A 23678-nucleotide genomic window follows, 5' to 3' on the forward strand; every position below is an offset into this window, starting at 1 on the left:
GACTGGTTTTGTGGTCCAGGGTCACATATAATTAATATAATTACATAATATATATAGTGTTTATATGTTTAAGGTTCAAGGTCCTTATATTTTCCACAGAGATATTGCATACAAGTTATTCTCCCTTGTGCAACAACAATAATAAAAATAGACTATCAAGAATATGACATGAATAAAAAGAAAAGAAAGAAATAACTATACATATAAATAAATAGATAAATAATACAATTTATAGAAATGTTTACTAAAACATTTCTATAAATTGTTGTTAAAAAGTGCATTATGGTAATACAGGAACACATTTCTTATTTTGTTATTGCTCACATTTATAATAAAGTGCACTGAAAACAAATCAATTGCAATTTATTTCATCATATAACTCAATTACTTTGTGTTGTGTTTTCTGTATGTGACAGAATGAGTTTGAATGTGTGTGTGTGTGTGTGTGTGTGTGGGGGGGGTTGTTTGGGGTTCACCTGTGGTAGATACAAGGGGTGGATGAGCTCCTACAGACCCTCATTCACATGTAATTAGTCTGCACAAAGGGCTCGTTAAATCTGTAATCCCACATGCCTCCTCTCCCTTTGATAGCGTTGGTCAGCTGTGAGCGAATGGCTATTATGCTCCTTATAAAAGAGGGGCAGTTCAGCTCTCTGTATTAAGACCCCCACTGTGCACAGCAAAACTGGGGTCAACAGCACCCCAAACACACATACATGCAGCAGAAACACTGTCTCGTCACATGTGTCATTAGATCAAACCCTGCAGTACCACCTTTTTCCAAATATTTTTCCAAAATATTATGGTGTGAAAGTGAATCTTAAAAGCTAAAAAATAGTAAAATACTGATTAAAGCTCTTGGCAAGCATAATGGCAAACATCAAATTTTACAGAAGAAATATATAAAATCGAATACATTTTTAGTTTGGTGTAAAACTTTATTTGACCAAAAATCATAACTAAACCATCTGTATACAGTATACGCAATACACATGTAATGCAATTTAATATATTATTAATAATATTAATACTTCTCTTCCTCTTTTTCTCTCACAGCCAGACCCAATATCTCCCTCATTTTTATTGGGTAGTTGTTTAAATATGTATAATCTTGAAGTCCAGCAGGCATGTCTATTATTACAACAAAAATGCAGTATTACATATATTTTTCACAAGGGTGTGGGATTTTAATGGGGTTATAATTTGAGCTCCTGCGTGCTTCTATCCCTTCTATGGTCTGAGCATTCAGATTTTAGCTCCATGTCTGATGTTCTTCTAGAGCATTTGTGAGGATTATGTATTTTCCATCTAATTGTGACAAACATTTGGCGCTGGTTCGGGTGAGTGGGGAAATGACATTGCATCATCAGATTAAGTAGGTAATCCAGAGGTGTCTGTGTCTCTGGCTTTGTGTGGGAGGATATAATGAACACACTAATTAGGGGTATTATTTAGATAATGGGTGTAAATCTTTGTCTGAGTAGCTTAGGCGGTTATGATAAAACTGTAATGTGCAAATCCAAAGTCATTAAGATATTTAGTTGATTGTCCAAGATCTTTTGAAGGCGGCTAACTGATACCACTGATTGATTCCCTTGTTCCCTGAACTTTTATGACTTGATGGGGGGGAAAAAAACTCAAGTCTCTTTCTCTTGTGCTCTCCTGTGCAGGAGTTTGGTAGTTTAATGGCTGATTGGATTTTACCACCTTTGCAACAGACCATTAAAAATCCACATGGATGTTTTTTCTCCTCCTGTATCCTGATCTGTTCTCTGAAGACGTGAGAGTATAAATATAAGAGGTCATGTTTTCAGGGTCACTGTGGCTTTAAATTTTCTTCCAAATAGAGGCACATGACCTTTCTTTATGCATTCTAGCTAGCACATTTAACACTAAACTAGGGGAAAGGCTACTTGATTCTGATATCGCCATCTGATATTTCTTAATTTGTCATCGTCCATGGCAGTGCTGTATCAGAAATCGGCGTAACTGAAACAGATAATACAAACGTAAATAGCGCTATCTTGTATCTCAGTTAGAGATTATCATGCTTTAGTGTTTAGTCTTTTATTTTTTCAGAAAATTATTAATTAAAATTATTAAATAAAATGATCAGTTATAGTAGAATTATAAACTATTAAAACTCAATATTAACTCAACATTTCATGTTCAAGGAAACAGATGACTGTACATCATCTTTTATATTCATATGAATTTCAGCACAATAATGCTCCAAGGATACCAGAACTTTAAAATAATTATTATGTTAGCATCAATACATTCCCTATATGAACTCTGCAAATGTATGAACATTCCAATTCTAGAACATAAAAGCAAGAATCTCAGCATAATTTCAGTTAATGTTCTAATGTCGACATAAATTTCAACATTCTAGAATATCAGAACTCTCCTAATTTGTCCTCCACATCAGATTCAGATCTAGAACAGTATAATTCTATGCATGTGTGAATGTCAGCATTAAACACCTCCAATGCTCTAGATATCTATAACGAAGGCTTAAATTTGAACATTATAGAATATTGGAACTCTCCTAATGTCTTGAGCATCAGAAGATTTCAGTGATCTAGACAGAGGTGGACAAAGTACACGACTTCCTTACTTGAGGGAAAGTACAGATACTACTGGTCAAATAGTGTCAATGCATTGCTTTATTATTGTTGCATTGTTGTATGTAATACTTACAGTACCTTATGCCTCTGAAACTATGCCTGCCTACCTACCCTCATATCAATATCAGATTTATTTCTAGAGCACAGTTCCAGTTGTGGGACTGAATGTGAGATTGAATAAGTGCACTCAATAACGTCCACAATGGTTTCGGACACCCAAATGGCTGTTCCCTCAAATAGAGCCCTATTTAAAGTTTATGGCTTTTAGTGGGATTATATTAGCCTTACTGTTATTTATAAGCTAGTGTGCTCCAAAACAATTACAGAATTCGCATTTAGAAGACCAAACCCAACGTTGAAAATGAAAATCAGGTTGATGTCAGAATCCAACGTCAGATTGACGTTAATCTCCAACGTTGGACAGACGTTGTATTGTGGTTGAAAATGAAAACATCACCCGACTTTTATTTCCAGCCAAAATCCAACGTCTGTGACGTAGGATGTTGACGTCAACCCGACTTCGGGTTCTGACGTCAAACTGTTTCCAGAACAAATAATACTCTGGTAAAGTACAGATACTCAAAAAGTGTAGGCCTACTTAAGTACAGTATTCAAGTAAATGGACTTTGTTACTGTCCACCTCTGGATCCAGAACAGTAAAATTCTATTCATGTGTGTATACCAGCATCAAACACATGATGTTCTAGATATCTATAATAAAATTTTAACATTTTCGAACATTAGAACTCTCCTAATGTCTTGAGCATCAGAACATTCCAGTGATCTAGAACAGTAAAATTATCTTCATGTGTGAATATCAGCATCAAAACACCTCCAATGTTCTAGATATCAATAATGTAAGCATACATTTCAACATTCTAGAACATTAAAACTCTGCTATGTCTTGAGCATCAGAACATTCCAGTGATCTAGAACAGTAATGTTATATTCATGTGTGAATATCAGCATCAAAACACCTCCAATGTTCTAGATATCTATAATGTAAGCAAACATTTCAACATTCTAGAACATTAGAACTTCGCTATGTCTAGAGCATCAGAACATTCCAGTGATCTAGAACAGTAAAATTATCTTCATGTGTGAATATCAGCATCAAAACACCTCCAATGTTCTAGATATCAATAATGTAAGCATACATTTCAGCATTCTAGAACATTAAAACTCTGCTATGTCTTGAGCATCAGAACATTCCAGTGATCTAGAACAGTAATGTTATATTCATGTGTGAATATCAGCATCAAAACACCTCCAATGTTCTAGATATCTATAATATAGGCAAACATTTCAACATTCTAGAACATTAGAACTTCGCTTTGTCTTGAGCATCAGAACATTCCAGTGATCTAGAACAGTAAAATTATCTTCATGTGTGATTATCAGGAACAAAATATATCCAATGTTTTAGATATCTATAACATTGGCATAAGCTTTCAGCATTCTAGGACATTAATGTAAACTTCAGCAGAACACTGCAAGGATTCTAGAACAAAGGATTTTCTTCATGTACACTCTTAAAAACAAAAGTTCTAAAACAAGTTTTCGCAGGGATGTCATATAACTACTCTGTGTTCTCCGAAGAAGCTTTCAGTGACAAGTTCTTAAAAGACATTTTTCTTAGTGTGAACATCATATGATTAATCTCAAGAACCTTTTTACATAACCTTTTATACAATGAAATGGTTCCATGGATGTTCTTCATGAAGCCACAGATTCTGATAAATAACCTTTCATTTTAAGAGTGTATAAACAACTCTCTTCATGTGTGACCTCAGCATCAGCACATTCCCATGATTCTATACATTAGAACTCCCCTCATGAACCTCAGAACACTCACATAATTCTAGAAGAGTAGAATCCTGAAAGCCCAGATGGATCGATAAAGATGGGCTAACCTCAGATTAAACCCAGATTTCAACCCTGGTTTGTTTCTCTGGGGATTTATACAGAAGTATATCAGTCCAGATCAATGCAGCTGTCTGAACTAAGGGTTAAAATGGCTGTTAATCTATCTAGTTGAACACTGATGGCCATGCTAACAGCTGAAGCAGGGCTGAATCTGTGCATACGAAACCCAGGTCAGGACAGACAGCAGAGATGGACTGTATATGTGTGTGTGTGTGTTTAGCTGTTAGTAAGCACTAAAAAGAATAATACTTCTTTGTTTAGAACTTTTTATCAAGGTTATCTAAAGTTATCAACAAACGTTCTTCCAATAACATTTATAATGTTAGTTCAAAGTAATCTGGTCTTTAATAATGCTCAAAAAACGTTTTTTTTTTTTTTTTTTTTTTTAAATGTTACTACTTGTTTCAGAATGTTTAGAGAACATTCAAAAGTTACATTCCCATAATGTTTGAAGAATTATCAAATGTTTCTTTAATGTTCGCATGACCGAGTAGAAAAGTTACGAAAAAAAATGGGAACATTACCAAAACATTCTTAGGACATATTTTTGTTAGCTGGGTTGTGTATACATAATATGATTGTGTATTGTATGTACATTATATGCATGAATATGCATGCAATTAAATTTGCTTAAATTAAAGTGTGAGACAAATTCTGTTTTTTTTTAATACATATCTTCTCTTTTTCTCCACTCAAGTCTCACTAAAGCGTTCACCACGTTTAGGTCACTTTCCCAAGAGCCTGTCTCCCCCTTCCCAAACAGATAAAAAATAGAGAAAGTAGGAAAAAAAGAATTGAGTGGTTTAAGGCAGGACACCATCTGTCCTCCGCCATAAAGGACCAAGGACATCTTGCGGTGTTTGTGTGTGTGTGAGTGGGAGGGTGAGATTGTGAAGTGGTTTGCTGGCCCAACAGAGGGGCTAGAGGTGAGAGATTTGGAGAATGAAGGGGTGAAACAGAGAAAGGCTGAGTGGCTGCTCACAGAATTCCTGCTAAGAGTGAAGCAGTCTGCGCTGTCGCTGGTGCTCCATTTAAAGCTGCCTCTGTGTGTGTGTGTGTGTGTGTGTGTGTGTGATTAGTGGACCCCCAATTGTTAGCGATCTCCTAAAGCTGCCTCTTGCAGCTGTGACCCCCGCGACCCTGTGGCACCATGGCAACCGTGAGACCTCCATCCTCTCCCAAAACTCCCATTAGTTTCCAGTGTCATCTTGTCTATCTAAAAGACCAAAATAATTCAAAATATAGACAACTGCAAAACTGGCCTCATTTTACATCCAAAAGGGGGATTTCACAGCAATGCAATAAAAGAACCATTTCTGGCTCTCCAAAGAACCTTTCAGTGAGCAGTTCTTAAAATAACCAATGTTGTCTTACTGTAATGAACACTTTGCAAGTGTGGAAAGAACTATTTTACACTAGAAAGAACCTTTTGTGCAATGAAAAGGTTCTTCATGGAACCATTAATGCCAATAAAGAATCTTAATTTTTAAAAGGAAGTTGTAATCTGTCTCTAGATGTGCACAAATACATATGTATCCCTTTAAAGAACTATTCCACATTGTGAGATGTACTAGTCATTTTCTGCCAGGACATTATTTGTTAGGTTTACGGCCATTTACTTTAATGCAACAATGCAATGAGTAATTCAAGATATTGAAAATTCCTTCATATTGCCACAGTATATTGTGCCCTATTATGGAATTTCTTATAGTGCAGGTTCACATAAAAATGATTTTGAGTTGTCCCTTAATCTATAAAAATCACATTTGAATTATTTCTACCATATAAAACAACTGAAGTTTGAACTAAACTCTACTAAACTCTACTTTTCTTTACCATTAACCCAAGTATCTGCCAAATATCAAGTTACAACATGTATTAACTGTTGCAAAACCATAATAGATTAATATGAGATACCCTTAAAATATGTTTTTTCCATAAATTTCTTGTTTTGATGATAGTGATGGCTGATTTTACAGTATTTTGGCAGAAGCTATAGTTTCTATGGTAATTTTTTAAGGGGAGGACAGCAGAAGTGAAAAATGCCTCTGGGATGATACAGTTTGTCTTCATCAAACGGAAAGAAATAAAGATAAATTGATGAAATAGCCGTAACAGAAGGGGAACAGAGTACCATGACACATGCTAGTGCCGTTCGACTACATTTCCATACACAAAGCAATTCATGTACACACACACACATTACACACACAACCTCCCAGCAGTGGCTAATGAGATGGTTCTTCTGCTCAAAACAGTCAGAGTGTGTTTAATGAAAAGTGGTGTGTGTGTGTGTGTGTGTTAAATGAAAGTGTAATTACTTTGTGTATATTAACAGATGTGCTCTGTTTGCCATGGTCCAGTGCAAACGGACCGAGGGCTGTTTCATGAGATTGTGTGTGTGTGTGTGTGTGTGTGTGTGTGTGTGTGTGTGTGTGTGTGTGTGTGTGTGTATGTGCTAATGTGTGTGTCTATGATGGCTGTGAGAATACTTCATAAATTCACTTGCGTGTCTGTGGAGGTCAGCGTGTCTCATAACGACCCTCAGTGTTAGCAATAAATGCTAACTCGTTTTATTGCTAAAATGCGCCCTATAAAACGCCACAGCAGCACAGCACCAAGTGTGTCTTAATGTAGACATTATAAACTAATGCTCTCTTTGGGATAAATCACTCTTAAAAATAAAGGTTCCAAAAAGTCGTTTTTGCAGTGATGCCATAGCAGAACCATTTTTGGTTCCCCAAAGAACCGTTCAGTGAACAGTTCTTAGAAGAACGATTTTTTCCCTATAGCGTCGAGAACATTTTAAAAACAAAGGTTCTTTATTGGCATCTGTGGTTCCACACTGTAAAAAATTAAACCGTGATTTTTACGGTAAAAAACCGGCAGCTGTGGTTGCCAGAACTTTACCGTCAAAAATACGGTAGACACATTATTGGTTTTACAGACTTAACTTAAAATTTACAGTAATAAACCGTATTTTATTATCTGATATAATGTGAATTTACCGTCCTATTGAAGGGGTAAATTTAAAATTTACAGTAATAAACCGTATTTTATTATCTGATATAATATGAATTTACCGTCCTATCTGTTTTGTACCATTGCAATACACTGATACCCACCAATCACAGCAGTGATGAGAGTCACATGATCAATCAAAGCTCATTACAAGCAGCTCTTCCACAAGAAAGTTAATACTAATATATAGAAGCTGCACAGTGTCATTCACACAAACTATGAAGAAACATAGTTATTTCAACAAAAATACATCAAATGTGAAGTGTCACACAGGGAATTGTGGGAATGACAATTTACGGTTTTTCACTGTAAATTATACAATGAGTTGTTCTTTTTCACTTTCAAAAATTGTAAATTTAACGGTATTTTACAGTAAAATTACATTAAATGTACCATTAGATCTATCACAGTTATTTACCGTATATAGTACGGAAACTTTCTGTTAACCAATTAACAGTTTTTCACTGTAGCATTTTTACAGTCTTTTACCGTTAAAATTACGATCATTTTTTACAGTGCAGGAATAACCCATATGGAACCTTTACATTGCACAAAAGGTTTTTTATAGTGGAAAATGGTTCTTTAGATTTTTTAAATGTTCTTTACACTAGAAAAAATGGTTCTTTTAAGCTGCTCACTGAGATGTTCTTAGGGAAACCAAAAATGGTTCTTCTGTGGCATAACCACCTTATGAAACCTTTATTTTTAAGAATATTTTGTTCAATGTAAAGATTCCACGGATGTTAAAGGGTCTTCATGGAACCATTGATGCCAATAAACAACCTTTATTTTTAAGAGTGTGGAAACCAAGGAGGTCTGTGTCCTTCTTGAATACAAATGAATGCAAACAGAAATTTGATGCTTGAGGCTTGTGTGTGTGTGTTTGTGTGCACATGAGCCAATGCGAAATCTCCTGTCACCGTCAACCGGCACACATCACATACTGTTTTTCTGGAACGTTCTGCTCTTGTTTCTGACTGTTTGTTTGTGTGCTTGAATGTTAATGAAGTGGGAGCCCAGCCGCTGTTTACAGGCTGGAACAGTCGTTCCAGGAGTCTGACCTCCTTAGAGGGACACGAAACACTTTGTGAATGAGGAATGTGTGTGTGTGTGTGTATTGTTGTGTGTAATTATGTGTATGTGCCTGTGTGTTTCAGGATGTGTAGGTGTGTGTGTTGGTCTGAGGAAGGGAAAAAAGAGGCACTCACTGCTCCTATTGAACTTGACCTGCAGGCCTGATCAATGTAGCACAGCGTGTGACGGAATGAGAGAGCCGACTTATTACCCTGGAGAAAGAGCGAGGAGAGAGAGAGATGATGGAAGGCAAGACACTTTAGTTAAAGGCAGAATCTTGAAGGGGTAAAGAGAGCCGACGGGAAAAAAAATGTAGTGCAGCATTTGTATTTCTCCTTTGCTGAGTCTGTGTATTTCCATTACTCAGAAGAGGACGCTCTGTGAGGTTCATTTGCACACAAGAAAAGCTCTTTGATCTGTGTTATAGGATGTTTAAAACTGCTGAGTTTGCCCCAGATTAGCTCTCTTGTTTTATTATCTTAGCAGAGATGAATTCAGGGATGAATGAACGTTGCAAAGGTTGTCCACCATCCTCTTTCCTTTTGCTTTTCTATCCTGCTCAATTTAATAGTCATGATGTTTAGTTTACATTTTGTTGAGCATGTTTAAGCATATTAGGTTCAGGTGCCTGATTCTGATACAGATTCTTACAGATGTTATTCAGACTCTAATCTTGATCCTGGTTTCGATTCTGACTCTGATTCTGATCCTGACTGTTCTCACAAGTGATATCTGTAAAGATAACTATATGAGCGTCCACACCAATGAACAGTAACATTCTGTTATTCTATGTTGCTTTTTAAAGTCTGTTTCTGATTGGCTGTCAATATTTTTTTATTGTTCATCAGCTAGACAAAATAGTTTTGAAAGTGATTTCAATAATATTGTTCCTCTGTGCTGTTATCATTATGAGGTTTCACTCTCAGAAAAAAAGGTACAAAAGCTGTCGCTGTGGCGGTACCTTTTCAAAAGGTACACTTTTGTACCTAAAGAGTACATATTAGTCCCTCAAAGGTACATATATGTGTTGGATGTCTCTATTATCATTGAATTAGTATTATTATAGTATTAGTTATTGTTATAGTTATCATCCTTGGTGTGAACAGGCCTTGATTCTAATTTTGTTCCTGATTCGAATCTTGATCCTTTGATTAAGGCTGTGTTCACATCTGGCAGGATTGGTTCGAATAAATTTTCATGGGAACACACTTTCAGTGAGAAACAACACATACCGAAGATGCAAGCAGAAGATTTTTGGTTGTATGTGATGGGAGGAATTATTGGCACTGTTTTGACTCCTTTACATATTTCTCAGTTCTCAGCTAGTAAAAATACCATCATATGTATGCACATACAACCAGCATATTTAGCCCAGAACACAGCATCGTTTTTTAAATTCGGTAAGTTCGGCGACAAAATCTCTCAAAAGAGAAAAAAAATGGTCAAAAATGGTCTCAAAAGCTTTTTTTTGTTGTTGTTGGTATCTTTAGCTTAAAGATTCGAAAAATTCTAAGCGAACCAGGACTAAATGTATCATTTTCTTTTGTGGCCCAGACCAAAATAACCAAGAGAACCGAACAACAAGTGTGGACACTGATTTTGAGTTTTATTTTAGATTCTGTTCCTGACTCTGATTTGTTTCGTAGTGGCCAAATGTAAGTCTTTAAGTAGTTCTGATTGGCTGCATCTAAAAGCTTAGAAAAGCTGCCTTCAGAGGACGGACTCCAAGGTAGGAAGTCATCAAGGCACGTCCCAATCCAATGTTAGCTTCACTTCCTGTCTCCTGAGATACCTTAATCTGATTGATTTTTGAAGGCAGCATAGATGTATCCTTCACTGCCTTTGATATCCCACAATTCTGTGCTTTCCATTCTGTGACAGTCAAAAATAAAGATCTGAAAGTTGCCATTGGTGGTCAGTTTGTGTACGTTTTTGACCAACGTTTTCCACTTCTGATGTAATTTCTAGTGATAAATTTCTATTGTAGTAATTAAATATTAGTTAATTTCTCACCAAAGCTCGCTCTATTTTGCTGTAGATGATTAAACCGTTATGCTGCCTGTCTGAAATCAGTTTCGCAAGGTACCTTTTTGCGCAAACGCTGCCTGCAAAGTCATTGCCTGATAGGGCAGTTAGGTAACAAGTCACATGCCTGTTTTTGGACACAGCCATTAACTGTTAATGCAGTAAAGGATCATGGGAATGTGCTCTTTTTGGTCTCTCTCTCTTGTAGGAGTGTATTTAATTGGGTTTAATTGGGTATTTATATATATTTTTAGGTTTTTAGTACCATGGGCTGCTTTGTCAAGTAGTACTTGTGTAGTCAAGGCTGTGAGAGAGATGGTTGATCTGGGTAGAACTATTTACCCATAACTCTGCATCCAGTGCACATCAGGTGTGTGTGTGTGTGTGTGTGTGTGCATAAGGCACTGATGCACAATCCAACATCTCTCTGATTATCCTCCCACGGCAACAGTGGCCTGATTGTCATGGTTACGGTCATGGTTAAGGTCACCGATACGCCTGTCTGGGGCGTGATGTAAATTAGAGGTTGTGGTTTTTATCAAGGGTCACCGTCCTGGGTCCCGACCCTCTGGTGGCCTTTGGCCTTTTCTCACCTGTTTGTGATCGATGGATCTGGAAGGTTTGATTGATTGCCCCTCAAAATTGCCACAGGAGCAAACTAAGATACTACTTATCAGCACGCTCATTTGACTTCCTGTGAGGTCACAGATGTCGGTGCATGTGCAACTGTATGTGTCTTCAAATGATACATGTTGCCCATCTGCTTGCAGTGTGATTTCTAAATCAATTGCACGGCTGCCAATAGTAATTGATGTGGCTTTGAGTAGCAGAAGGCCGTCCCACCCACAAGATCCCTCAAATTCAATTTGGAATCAGAGGGCAGAGAAGAGGTGAGCGACTCAATATCTCATTCATTTCAACAACACACAAACACACACGAATGCACACACATCACAAATACCCCAGAAATAGACCCCCACCACTGCTACCCCACATAAAACCTCAGATCTCAAGAGCAGGACTTATTAAAGACCACTTGCCCAAAGTAAATCCCCCCATGCCCTACTCTCCACGCATGCCGGGTAATGACTTGGCTTGAGTTTTAATGTCTACCACTGCCCCTGGGAAGACAGCGTGCATCTTTTTTTTTTATTGTAAAGCTCACAAAACAGCTCTGGCATTCATCAGGAACGCTAAACGTTAAATACTCACTGAAAATGTTCATCAACCTCCTGCTCCCTTCACTCCTCCTGCCTGTTAGTGAGTGAGGAGGAGAAGGAGAGAGTGTGATAGAGGAAACGCTCCAGTGCTCGGAGTCGCAGTGCCCCCGAACTCTAACCCGTGATAGATTGGATGCTCCTGCAGCGTGACAGACGAGCGATTGATGGAAGGAATGGCGGATAGATGAAGGGAGAAGCGTAGAGAGATGGTGTGAGGGTAAAACAGAAGGGAAAGAAGCTTGAAGCGGGTGCTTTCTTTAATTGTATACAGTAAATGTAAAATGCTATTTTACCTTTATTGGAACAATAATGATGTTATTATTATTATATAAATTATTTACATTTAAAAATGATAACAAATAGTTTAAGATCAGTGTCAGATATTAAAAGAATATTCCAAGTTCAAAACAAACTGTACTGACAGCATCTGTGAATGAAGTTGAGTTACCACAGAAAACGATTTTGACTCATTTCTCAGTTTATAAAAAGTTTTTACAGCAATGCACTTTCTGTTATTTCGGTGTTCTTTATTGGCATCAGTGGTTCCATGATGAACACTGAAAAAAATGATTAGTTGAATTTAATACATTTTTTTATGGTAAGTGGTTGCACACAATTGATTTTAGCTACATTTAAACAAATGCATTAAGTTGAACTTAATCAATTTTAGTTCAACTTAATGCCTTTGTTTAAATGTAGCTAAAATCAATTGTGTGCAACCACTTAGCATAAACATTTTTATTAAATTCAACAAATCATTTTTTTTCAGTGAACCGTTAACATCCATAACATTTCCATTGCACAAAAGGTTCTTTACATTGGAAAAAGGTTATATAGATATTCTTTGAAGAACTGTTTACTGAAATATTTTTTGGGAATCCAAAAATGGTGTTTGGCATCATTGCGAAAACCCCCATTTGGAACCTTTAGGAGTGGGTATACCTGTGGCTCAAACAGTCAGGGTTTGAACAAAATATATAACTTAAATGTAGTTCATATAAAATATAAATATATAAAATATATAACTCACCGGGCACTTTATTAGGTACCCTTATGAAAAAGAAGTATACTTCAAGTTAATTTTATGAAATATACTTAAGTAATGTTCAAGTATATTTTTAAGTATACTTTATATAGTAAGTATATTAATATCAATGTGTACTTGTAGTAAACTTGTAAGTGTACTATTTCAACATGCTTGGCACTAAATTGGCCCACTTTTAGTATATAAAAGTATACGTTTAAGTGTGTAACAGTAGTAAACTTTAAGTACACAACTAGGTTTCTCATTTGTAATGCATCTGTACTACAAGTAAACTTATAAGTAGTTTACTATTTTAGTACAAGTAGTACATTTTTTAGTTTATAAAAAGTACACACTGAAGTAGTAAACTAGTTTATACTGCAAGTATACTTGTTTTCTTTAAGTGAACATAACATTATACTTATAGTTTACTATTTCTATATTATTTTTTCACTTGCAGTATTCTACTATGCTCAAATGTAGATATTAATTTTTATACTTGAAAAATACCTTTAACTGTACTTTAATTTTAAAAACATTTTATTAGCTTCATGCATCCTTTTTTATCAACACTTGAATGTCGGTAAGTTTCATAAAGAAAGGCAACATTTTAAACAAAAGAGTTGAGAAAATCACATTTTTGTCAAAGACTACGCCTTGATCAGATTCAGAACGATGATCAAAACACAGATGGAGTAGATCGAGTCCAACACCCCCAAAGCTTCACAGTCGTTTTCTCTTCATGGGTTCGACATTTCATTTGGAAACATTAAGCAGTTTTGATTTACATGCTGTTTAATGTTTGATGATCACGTTATTTTACATTTGCGTGAGCAATCTTCTATCACTTGTTTCAGTTTCTTCTTCTCCTATGTTTTGATCCAGAGATTCTGCACTAGAAGATGTGTCATATAGCGCCCCTTACTATATAACAGTGAAAACATGGATAGCTGGGAAAATCCAGTCAATGGTGGGGAAAGAGTAAAGTAGAATTAAAATAAATCCCTATGTACACTACCAGTGGACTAGCCTACACAAAAATTCAGAGACGCAGAATTAGAAACATATCTGTTTTATATCAATCTTCTAATCAATATTTTCAAACAATGTAAGTTTCATAAGACTGTATATGAAAAACTATGTAAAAAAAAGGATATTTAATAGGCTACTCGATCAAAAGAGTTAACACAACTACAAGCCAAGTATACTTTGAATACTTAATTATACTTTTAAGTATATCTCGATCAAAGGATCGAGTACAAAAATATACTTGGACTTTTCTCTGCATAAGTCAAGCACTTAAGTATAATTTAAAGTATATTTCTGAGAAATACATAAAGTATATTTCTGAGAAGTATGTAAAATGTAGACTGAAAGCATACTTTCTTATTTTAGTTTAAAAGAAGTATACTAATAGAACACTTGAATAAACTTCTTGTTCGTAAGGGTACACCTATTCAAATATCAATCACGTGGCTGCAACTCAATGCATTCTTTTGGCATGGACAAGACGAGCTGCTGAAGTTCAAACTGAGCATCAGAATGGGGAAGAAAGGTGATTTAAGTGACTTTGTTAAATCTATGCCACAAAGAATTAAGGCAGGTCTTAAGGCAAAAGGGATCCAACCCCGGTACTAGCAAGGTGCACCAAATAAAGTGGCTGCAATGTAAAAGTTATTCAACAGACATTTCATTCTAGGCAGAGGAAGTTGTTGCTGACATAATTCCTGTGGGTATTTTGCGTTACTTTACGTGCCTTTCATGGTTATAAGATAAGCTGAAAGATTTGCAGGGACGAGATAAGTGATTTTATCACACAATTATTTTACACTTTATTTATTGATTTTTGTTCAATTTACCAATTGAGGGACAAATGACAATCATTTTCTGTGGTAATCGACAGCATCTAAAGTTTGTTTTGAACCCATACTACTGTACTGAGATAATATTGAATATTCATGATCAAATCCTTATTATTCATAGACTTCCACAAAATATTCATGATATCAGTGCCTTTGGCGATCATGTGTTTTCAGAGCACAGAAATGATTCTTCACTAATTTCATCTGAGATCTAATCTTATCAAAATTCTGGCAGTGCGGAAGGCCCGACTCGAGGTTTGTGTGTCTCTGTAATGGAATTTGTTTCACTGCACAGAGTTTAAGCACAGCTAGTGATTCAGTGCAGCAGGGCATCTGGGTCTCTCTCTCTCTCTCTCTCTTCCGGCCTCCACGGCACAAGCGTCATTTGTTGACTGGCAGGCAGCGTGCCAGGAGCAGCATCAGTAAAATGCTGCTGAATTATACAGCCTTTACGACTCACGCTATAAAGCAGCCGTTTAAGGGGAACATCGCCATTTAAAGCAAAGACATAGTGTTGCTGTTTAAAGCTTTTATTGTCAATAAAACAGACTCACATTGATTGTCAGGGAAGGACCCTTCACTATAGGTTGAGCATAAGAACTTAAAATGAATGTGAAACAGGTGTGTGTGTATTCTTATAGGGATGTTTCAGGTGTATGTGCATGCTAAACATGATAATTCCTCTGTATATTCCTCAAATATATTTCTTTAATGATATATTGTTTGTGTATTTGTTTGTATGTGTGTGTATATATATATATATATATATATATATATATATATATATATACACACATATATATATATAATATATGTAATAATACATAATACATTATATAATATATATATAATACATAAATTAGTTAAATGCACATACGTATCTATGTAAAGGCATCTCTCTCTCTCTCTCTCTCTCTCTCTCTCTCTATATAAGCTAGTTGCTTATATGTGAATATGCATAATTTCACACCAAAATTAAAAGAATTAAGTCATTTTATTTTGTTTACAGAAAATAATGATTATGATTTTGCATAAAATTTAGAAAATGAATGCATAATTGTAATGCACTTTTTTTTATTATATATTATTAAAGTAATTTAAAGTAAATTATTAATATCTCATGGTAGTATTAGTTGTACTGCCTTTATATTCATAATTAAAAAGACCATTTTACTTTATCACTAGCCTACTGAAGTAGCGATAATCTATTGAGAATCATAGTTGAGAATATGGCAATTACAACAAAACCCATTATGGTAATGAGAATTTAAAAGGATAATGTGCGTAATTGTTATTAATATAATGTCACAAAGCAAAAAAATATATATATTTATATATATATATATATATATATATATATATATATATGTATATAATTTCTTATTTTTTGTGCATGGTTTTAGTTTCATTCACCCATGTGTGTGTGTGTGCAGGTATTTGTTTGATGAATTGGTGGCTGTTGTTTCTTACTCTCTGTAAAGCTGTTTAAGAATCCAGTCACATTCTAGACCGGCAGTAAAAGAGCCCTCTCCCCCCTCCTCTCTCTCTCTCTCTCTCTCTCTCTCTCTCTCTCTCTCTCTCTCTCTCTCTCTCTCTCTCTCTCTCTCTCTCTCCTCCCCTTCATCGTTTTCTCCTTCCCTGTAGCTCTTTCACACTCCTTTCTCTGTGTGCCCCCCTTTACCTCCCCCACCTCGCTCTCTCTCTCTCTTTCTCTCCGTGCAGCTGATAAACCCTCTCACTGCGTTTCCAGGTCTGCCACCCTCACATCAGCTAGACACTGATCTCTGCCAAGCTGTCAATCAAACACGGTACACACGACTGATACGCAGGTGAGAGACAGACAGCGAGAGAGAGAAAGGAGGAGAAGGAGGAGGAGGAGGGAAGGGTTGCTAAGGTCTCTCTTGATTCCTCACCGTCTCTATGATACACTTTCTCTCCGTTTTATGACTCTCGCCCCTTCATCTTTCTCCTCGTTTCTTGTTTGCGTCTTTTGGTTTTTGTTTAGTTTCGTCTGCCAGTATAAACACACCTGCCTCGTCCTCGCAGGTTTGACACGCCGGTGATTGACAGCCGCACTGAGGTGCGTTCAGTCAGCGCGAGGGTCTGAGAAAGAGAACGAGAGAGCGCACTGACAAACAGTATGGCGTTTTAAATGTCATTCTTCATATCTGTCCACTTCAGAGTGTGTGTTCAACCCGTATCACACTGCTGCAGCCTCAACGCACACACATACGGCGGCCGGAGACCAAAGCAAATCTACTTATTGTTAGCTTCTTTGTATTATTTCTTTTCGTGCTTGACACACAGAAAGTGAATAATCTGGTGCAAGCGATGCGATAGCGACCGAACAAAAGAGAGATTCGTTCAGCAAAATGCCAGTCATCATTTTCAGCAGAGTATATCACGGTGATATAACATGCTGGGCATACCACATAAAACCATACTATTTGTCATTTATTAATTTTTGGACATAGCATAGGCCTACACTTTAAAAAAACGTCAATGTGCCTCTTTCTTTAGAGGTTCTCAACCTTTTTTTTTTTTTTTTTTTGTGGTCATCTGAACCTTAAAGGAACACGCCGACTTTTTGGGACTTTAGCTTATTCACCGTATCCCCCAGAGTTAGATAAGTACAGACATACCTTCATCTCCGTGCGTGCCGTAACTCTGTCTGACGCACCCACCGCTAGCCTAGCTTAGCATAAAGACTGGAGGTAAACGGCTCCAGCTAGCATACTGCTCCCAATGTGACAAAATAACGCCAACATTTTCCTCTTTACATGTGGTGATTTGTATAGTCACAGCGTGTACAAATAACAAGGTCACATGAGACACAGCCATCTTCTAACCGTATACATCTGGGAACTATATTCTCAGAAAGCGAAGCACTGCTACTTCTGCGGAGTGATTTACTCCAACTCTGAGCGAACTCTCTTCTCCTCACCACAGGGCTTCTCAGGAGCCGCAAGCAAATCACTCCCTCTTGCCAAATAAATTAAAGTCAGCATGAAATGGAAAGATTGATTTTATTTTCTCCCCTATTGTGACGTATATCCGAGTCAAACAGCTTCTTAAACTATACAAATTGTTTGGTTGGATGTTGGATTTTTGTCGTTTGCTAATAGAGTTCTGTGATGACTTATTTTTGTAGGCTAACCCAGAAGTTAGCATCACCCAGTATGATATTTGCTTTTGGATTATAGCAGAAAATAAGGTCTGTGACCAAAAGAAGTATATGATTATACACTTCATCATGATAATCTTCACAAATGAACACAACTTCAATGAATTTTGAAACCTAAATACAATCGCCTTCTATAAATAAACTACACTACGGTCACCTGACTTCAGCGTCACCATCACTAGCTTCTGACAACTCTTTCAGTCTTTTTTTAAAAACATTTTCCCTGAATGTTCGAGTTATAGTTGTTTGCAAGAGTGTGATAGGCTATGAAAGCCAACTAGTGAGTAGATGAGTTTACCTGTTCGGCTGGTGATGTTTAATGTCCCTGACAACCTCTGCAGTCCCATTTAGACACTTCAAGACAAGTAAAAGCTTTAAAAAAGGGAACGAGTTTCTGAAATATTTTATTTTGTAGAATAAAACGTGAAAATATCTTGACCTTATTTCAGGTATAGGCTATTTAACCAAAAACCCATTCTAAAAAACCCACTCACTGCATCCAAATAAGCTTACTTCCATATAGTAGGTGAAAACCAAATGTGAGCCGAGTAGTATGTCCAAATTCATAGTAGGCTATTCATAAAACAGTACGTGAAAAGACCTACCACCTCCGGCAAGATTCTGAAGTGCATTTGATTGACACTTTACTGTCCCATAAGTCCATGGGAGAGGATTTGTGAATGGAGGTGAAGTGACACAGCTGACGACGTAGGTCACATGATAATGACAACATGGCAGATGTAGTACGTCCAAATTTCATTCAAATTCATACTATATAGAACATGCTTTTTAACAGTCGCAATGTAAGTTTCAAACCAAATGTAATACCTACTAGGCTATATGCGATTTCGGACACAGCAATTGACTTCGGGACGATGGAACCAGAAATATCGATTCTGGGTTTTGGCCTAAAATTACATCATCCCTGCAGCACATTACTGCAATCTTACTGCATGTAAGGGGGAAGTTGCTTGATGGGATAGATCTTTGCCAGGGAAACTGTTTGAAAACAGTAATTCCCTGTGTGCCAATTCCCATAATATCCACCCTTAATAGTATTCAAGATTAGTGATCTTGAACAACCTAGATGGATAGTATGCGTATTGGGATGCAAGGATTATATTTGCGATTCTGTTTGTTGTGTTTGGTACAGAAAATACTTGTCACCTTTAGTTTAGATGTTACCACTTGTCACCTGAGAAAACATTTTCTACAGTGAATTTTGTTCCCAAAATACAGCATGACAAAAGAAAGAGTCGGAAGCAATTACAATTCGCAATTATTGTAACATGAAAAATATGATGATAGCGAAAAAGCGTGTGTCTGTTGATGTTGTACTGGTAGCTGAATAACTGATCAGTTGGAGACATAAGAGCCACCATCATCTACATCTGAACAGCTGGAAGTTTGCAGGCTGAACGTTCACGGGGTCACGTTCGGTACAGCAATAGCATGACATTCAAATTGCACATAAAGCATAATTGCAACCCAAACCGGTGAGGTGTCTCACCATGGCAGGGGCCAAAGAACTTCACCACACTAAATTCAGCTTTATTCAACCATCCATTATGTAATTACACTCACGCATACACACAGACACAAAGACTTGAGCAAATGATCATCTAATTGCAGCGGAGCGGTTAACTGTATGTGTTGCTGTCCTTGTTGATTAGATTCTGTTTCAGTCTTTGCATCTGAATGTGATGTGTGAGGTGTTCGTGTGTTAGCGCATTAGCGAGGTGTCGGAACGAGGGGCCCATCAGCTCGTTAATGAGCAGAAACGCTAATCGTGTTTCACACTGACACAAACGCAATTAAAACATCTGTACCGCGGCGACCTGATCTTGCACGTCTTTCTCTCCTTTCCCTTAATGCTAATGTTTTGCAAACAGAGAGCGAGAAATTGCCAAGTGCGGCTGACTGTTATTATGACACCTGTCAATCATATTGGCTTTAAAGTCTTAATTCAGAGCAGTGATATCTCACTTTTCATAAATGACAAGAAGATAATAGCCAGTATGAAAGCTGCTGCCATGATGCTAAAGTGTTTAGACTGATTGTTAGCACTGTGCTAAGTAGTAACATTCTGGTTGTTTGCTAGGTGGTTCCTTGTGAAAAAGAATTGCATACTTAAACAAGTCACATACACAATATATATACATACACACAGATACACACACACAGTGTATTTACGAACTTTTATGTGCAATTAATCGATTTGACAGCACTATTTAAAATGTACTTCAAAGTAAAACTTAAAATTTGACATTATTACAAATTGCCTGTCTTAAAAGTACACTTAAGTGTGTTAAGAAACATTGTCATGAAAGTGTTCTCTTTTTAATATTAATTTCATTAATATTATACGATGTGTGCAGTACCGTACACTACAAGTGCACATTCAATACAATTAAGTGCACTTCTTTTTCACAATGGGTCTCTATGACATTCTATTATGACGTAAATCTAAGGTATCTATTTTTCCTATGTGTCAAAGTCTCTTCAAAAAGCCACTTTTTGGGATAGTGGTTTGTTTAAATCCCTAACTCTAAATCTAAACAATAGTGATTATTGCGTTGCATGAAAATAATAAGCATTAGGATACAACTAACAAATATGCATTTGTGGTCAAACACACTCAGCATGCAGAAAAGGCCTTTAACAACCCAAAGAAAGGCACATGTCTCTGCAGGGGAGTGGGGTTTCTCATTTATTATGACAAATTAAAACCAGCATTTAGATTATGATATTCTAAAGCTCAGAGATCTGTTAGAAAAACCCACCCGCGCTGCCTCGCTCTCTCCGTCTCTCCGTCCCACCCACAGCCCTCCCTCATCCTCTCTAAAATGATGCATGGATGGTCGGCCCGGTGTTGTCCTTGTGATGGATTAGAGCACTTTGGGGAAAATTTCAGTTCACGACCACCCTTGAAGAGAAGCTTAAGTAAAACTCTCTTTAATATTGTAATGGAGAACAGAGAGAGAGAGAGAGGGAGACACCCAAAATGAAACCCCTTTAGATTATCTAATGTAGGCTATATGATATGAATCCCATGTAACTTTGAGAGGAGGATAAGGTATGATTGACGCTCATATTTGCTGTTTTCCAGGCAGATTCACTGTATCCAGGAAAGAGTTGCAGATTAGGTCCATCACAGTGTGGATTTCAGGTGATTTCTGTGGACAACGAGAAGTAATTATCATACTGAAGAGATATCAGACCACCTGCTGGTGTTTAATACACTTGGATGGCCTAACACCGACACATAGACCCTGATATTATTAAACCACTTCCTTAAGTAACCAGAACAGGCCAGATGTCCATTTATACATCAGTGCTCTTTAAAACATAAATAGACAAAATAGCCTAATGTCCAGTTAAGGTATCACACATTGTAGAAATTTGAATGGTGTAGAATGAAATGACAAACAGAACGATTTTAAACCCACAAGCATTGGCTCCAATATGATAATGAGATTGTAATGATATGATAATTGTATGGTAATCTGGCAAGGTTATTCAGAAGGGGAGGGGAGGTTTCTGACGGAGCAACCGTCAAAATGTCACACGTTATTAACATTAAAAACACTGACTGAAATACACATATTGAAGGATAACACTGGATGAGACGGCTTCTATAACTCATAATTAGAAACTCAAATAATGCAAGCTAATAAACGGTTACATTGTGATGATATACAGTTGTTGATAGAATTATACAGTGATAGCCTACTTACAGACAGGATCAAAATAAAAAGCATTAAATAACAAACATGCCAAGACTGACATAAACTGGCAAATATACAGGATAATAATAAGACTTCACTGTCGAGGAATAATAAATATCGAGTTCTTCACAGTTTTGGGGGACGAGGGCTGGAAAATGTAAGTGCTGCTCTCTAGTGGTGAGTATTAGTAATAGCGTCGACATCTACTTCCACTTTCCACAAGTTTTTTTCCCCCACAGAAGTTTTTTTGTTATTATTTTTTACACCAATTAGGCCTACGACTGTCTCTCAACATCGTTTCCACCACAGCAATGACTCTTAATCGTACACATCAATACGTTGATACCATATGAGTAGCGTTTTTCCATTACTTCGCAGCTTTTTAAAAGTTTTTTAAGTAGGCTATAGGTACTTTCCAAGGCAAAGTGTCAACTGGAGATGAAATATAAGAGACGTGATGTTCAGGGTAAATGTCCCTTATTTTTACTGTATTTTTTAAAATTATTTGTTCAATTATGCAAAACGATTGAAGCTGTGATAAATAAAGAGAAAACCCTGTTAACTGATCTTCCTCCTTCTTAAAATCCTTGCTGACCTGTTCTTATAGAAATTTAAATAGGCTATGCATTCTAAATAAATAAAAAATGGATTGTTCAAATGAAGTGGTAAAATTAAATGCAAGTGCAGGTTTCAAACAGAAGCTATATGCTGGTTTAATGTTGGCCTGTTTTGTCTTTATGTCTGATATTGTGACATTGTGTCTTTGGTTGGAGTGACTCTGCAGCTCTGCAGTGACGGTCAGTTGATGCGAATACAGACTTGAGGTCATTGTGTGTGCATGTGTTTGTTTATTATATCAAATCAATTGCTGTTCTTCAGAGTAAGAAATATTTCTATGCAACCATCAAACTAACATTTAGCACTAGCATTTAGCAAGTTTGGTCCGCAATCAATCAATCAATCAATCAATCAATCAATCAATCCATCCATCCATCCATCCATCCATCCATCCATCCATCCATCCATCCATCCATCCATCCATCCATCCATCCATCCATCCATCCATCCATCCATCCATCCATCCATCCATCCATCCATCCATCTTGTTCTTTCTGACAGTTTTACTGTATCCAGGTTGATTCAATCTCTGATGATTGAAGCGGTGGAGGCCATCAACAACTCCTCTATGTTGAAAAATCTCACATTTGGCTACAGGATCTAGACACCTGCTCTGATGTGACCACTGCACTGCAACACTCTGATGTCTTCCAAGTACAAAAGTTCTGGTGGCAATTCAATGTTTCAGACTGTAATGGGAGAGTACCATTCAGAGGTTTCCATCACAGTGGCGCGGTTTCTCAATAGGGGTTATGCCACAGGTATGTTTTGTTGAATTGTTTCAGAATGCCATATTTTAAACAACTATGTGCTTATTATGATCACAGATCAGTTATGGTTCAACAGCTGGGGTTTTGAGAAATAAAACCTGTTTTCTGATATTCAAGAGGACAGTGCTGGAAGATGACCACCAGGCTCAACCAATCGCCTAAATTCTGCGCTAACTGGACCTAGATTGGCATAATAACCACAGACGGAGATTTTGGATGCTACGCCATGGACCATCTTGAGGCACACGCCAAAATCCAGAAAATGATTGTTTCGTACCGTGTCGTGCTACCTGATTTTCTTGACGATGAAAACTTAGATTCAAAACTCAATGAAACTTTCAAACAAATCGAGAGCACCCCGAGAGTTAATGTCATTGTGTCCTTTGCCAAACCTCACCACATGTTTTCTTTGTTTGAGAAACTCTCTCCCAATGCATCTGGATGTTTCTGGATCGCTGATGATAGTTGGGCTAAGTCAGTCGAAGTGCTAAACAACCGTCCCCTGAATGAGGTTGGATTCTTGGAATAACCCTTTTCAGGATACTACTCTCATTTCATAAAGTACCAGAATAATCTACAAGATCTAAACCCTGATT

At 36.9% G+C, this 23678-nt stretch overlaps 1 protein-coding gene and 1 pseudogene across 2 annotated transcripts in view; one reads left to right on the plus strand and one right to left on the minus strand.

The window, feature by feature from the left end:
- Nucleotides 1-23660, minus strand: part of lyrm5a (LYR motif containing 5a) — a 104101-nt gene extending 80441 nt beyond the window's left edge. Inside the window, exon 1 of the mRNA XM_079869917.1 lies at nt 23656-23660. The gene's annotated coding sequence lies outside the window, so the exon portion shown is untranslated. The remainder of the gene's footprint in view (nt 1-23655) is intronic.
- LOC307157731 (G-protein coupled receptor family C group 6 member A-like) lies at nt 22352-23644 on the plus strand (annotated as a pseudogene). The gene is made up of 3 exons (XR_013824056.1): nt 22352-22359; nt 22814-23073; nt 23159-23644. The product of XR_013824056.1 is annotated as a G-protein coupled receptor family C group 6 member A-like (transcript).
- Nucleotides 23661-23678: the final 18 nt, after the last annotated feature.

The sequence above is a fragment of the Squalius cephalus genome (assembly GCF_949319135.1).
Source record: "Squalius cephalus genome assembly, chromosome: 4".
Classification (NCBI taxonomy): Eukaryota; Metazoa; Chordata; class Actinopteri; order Cypriniformes; family Leuciscidae; genus Squalius; species Squalius cephalus.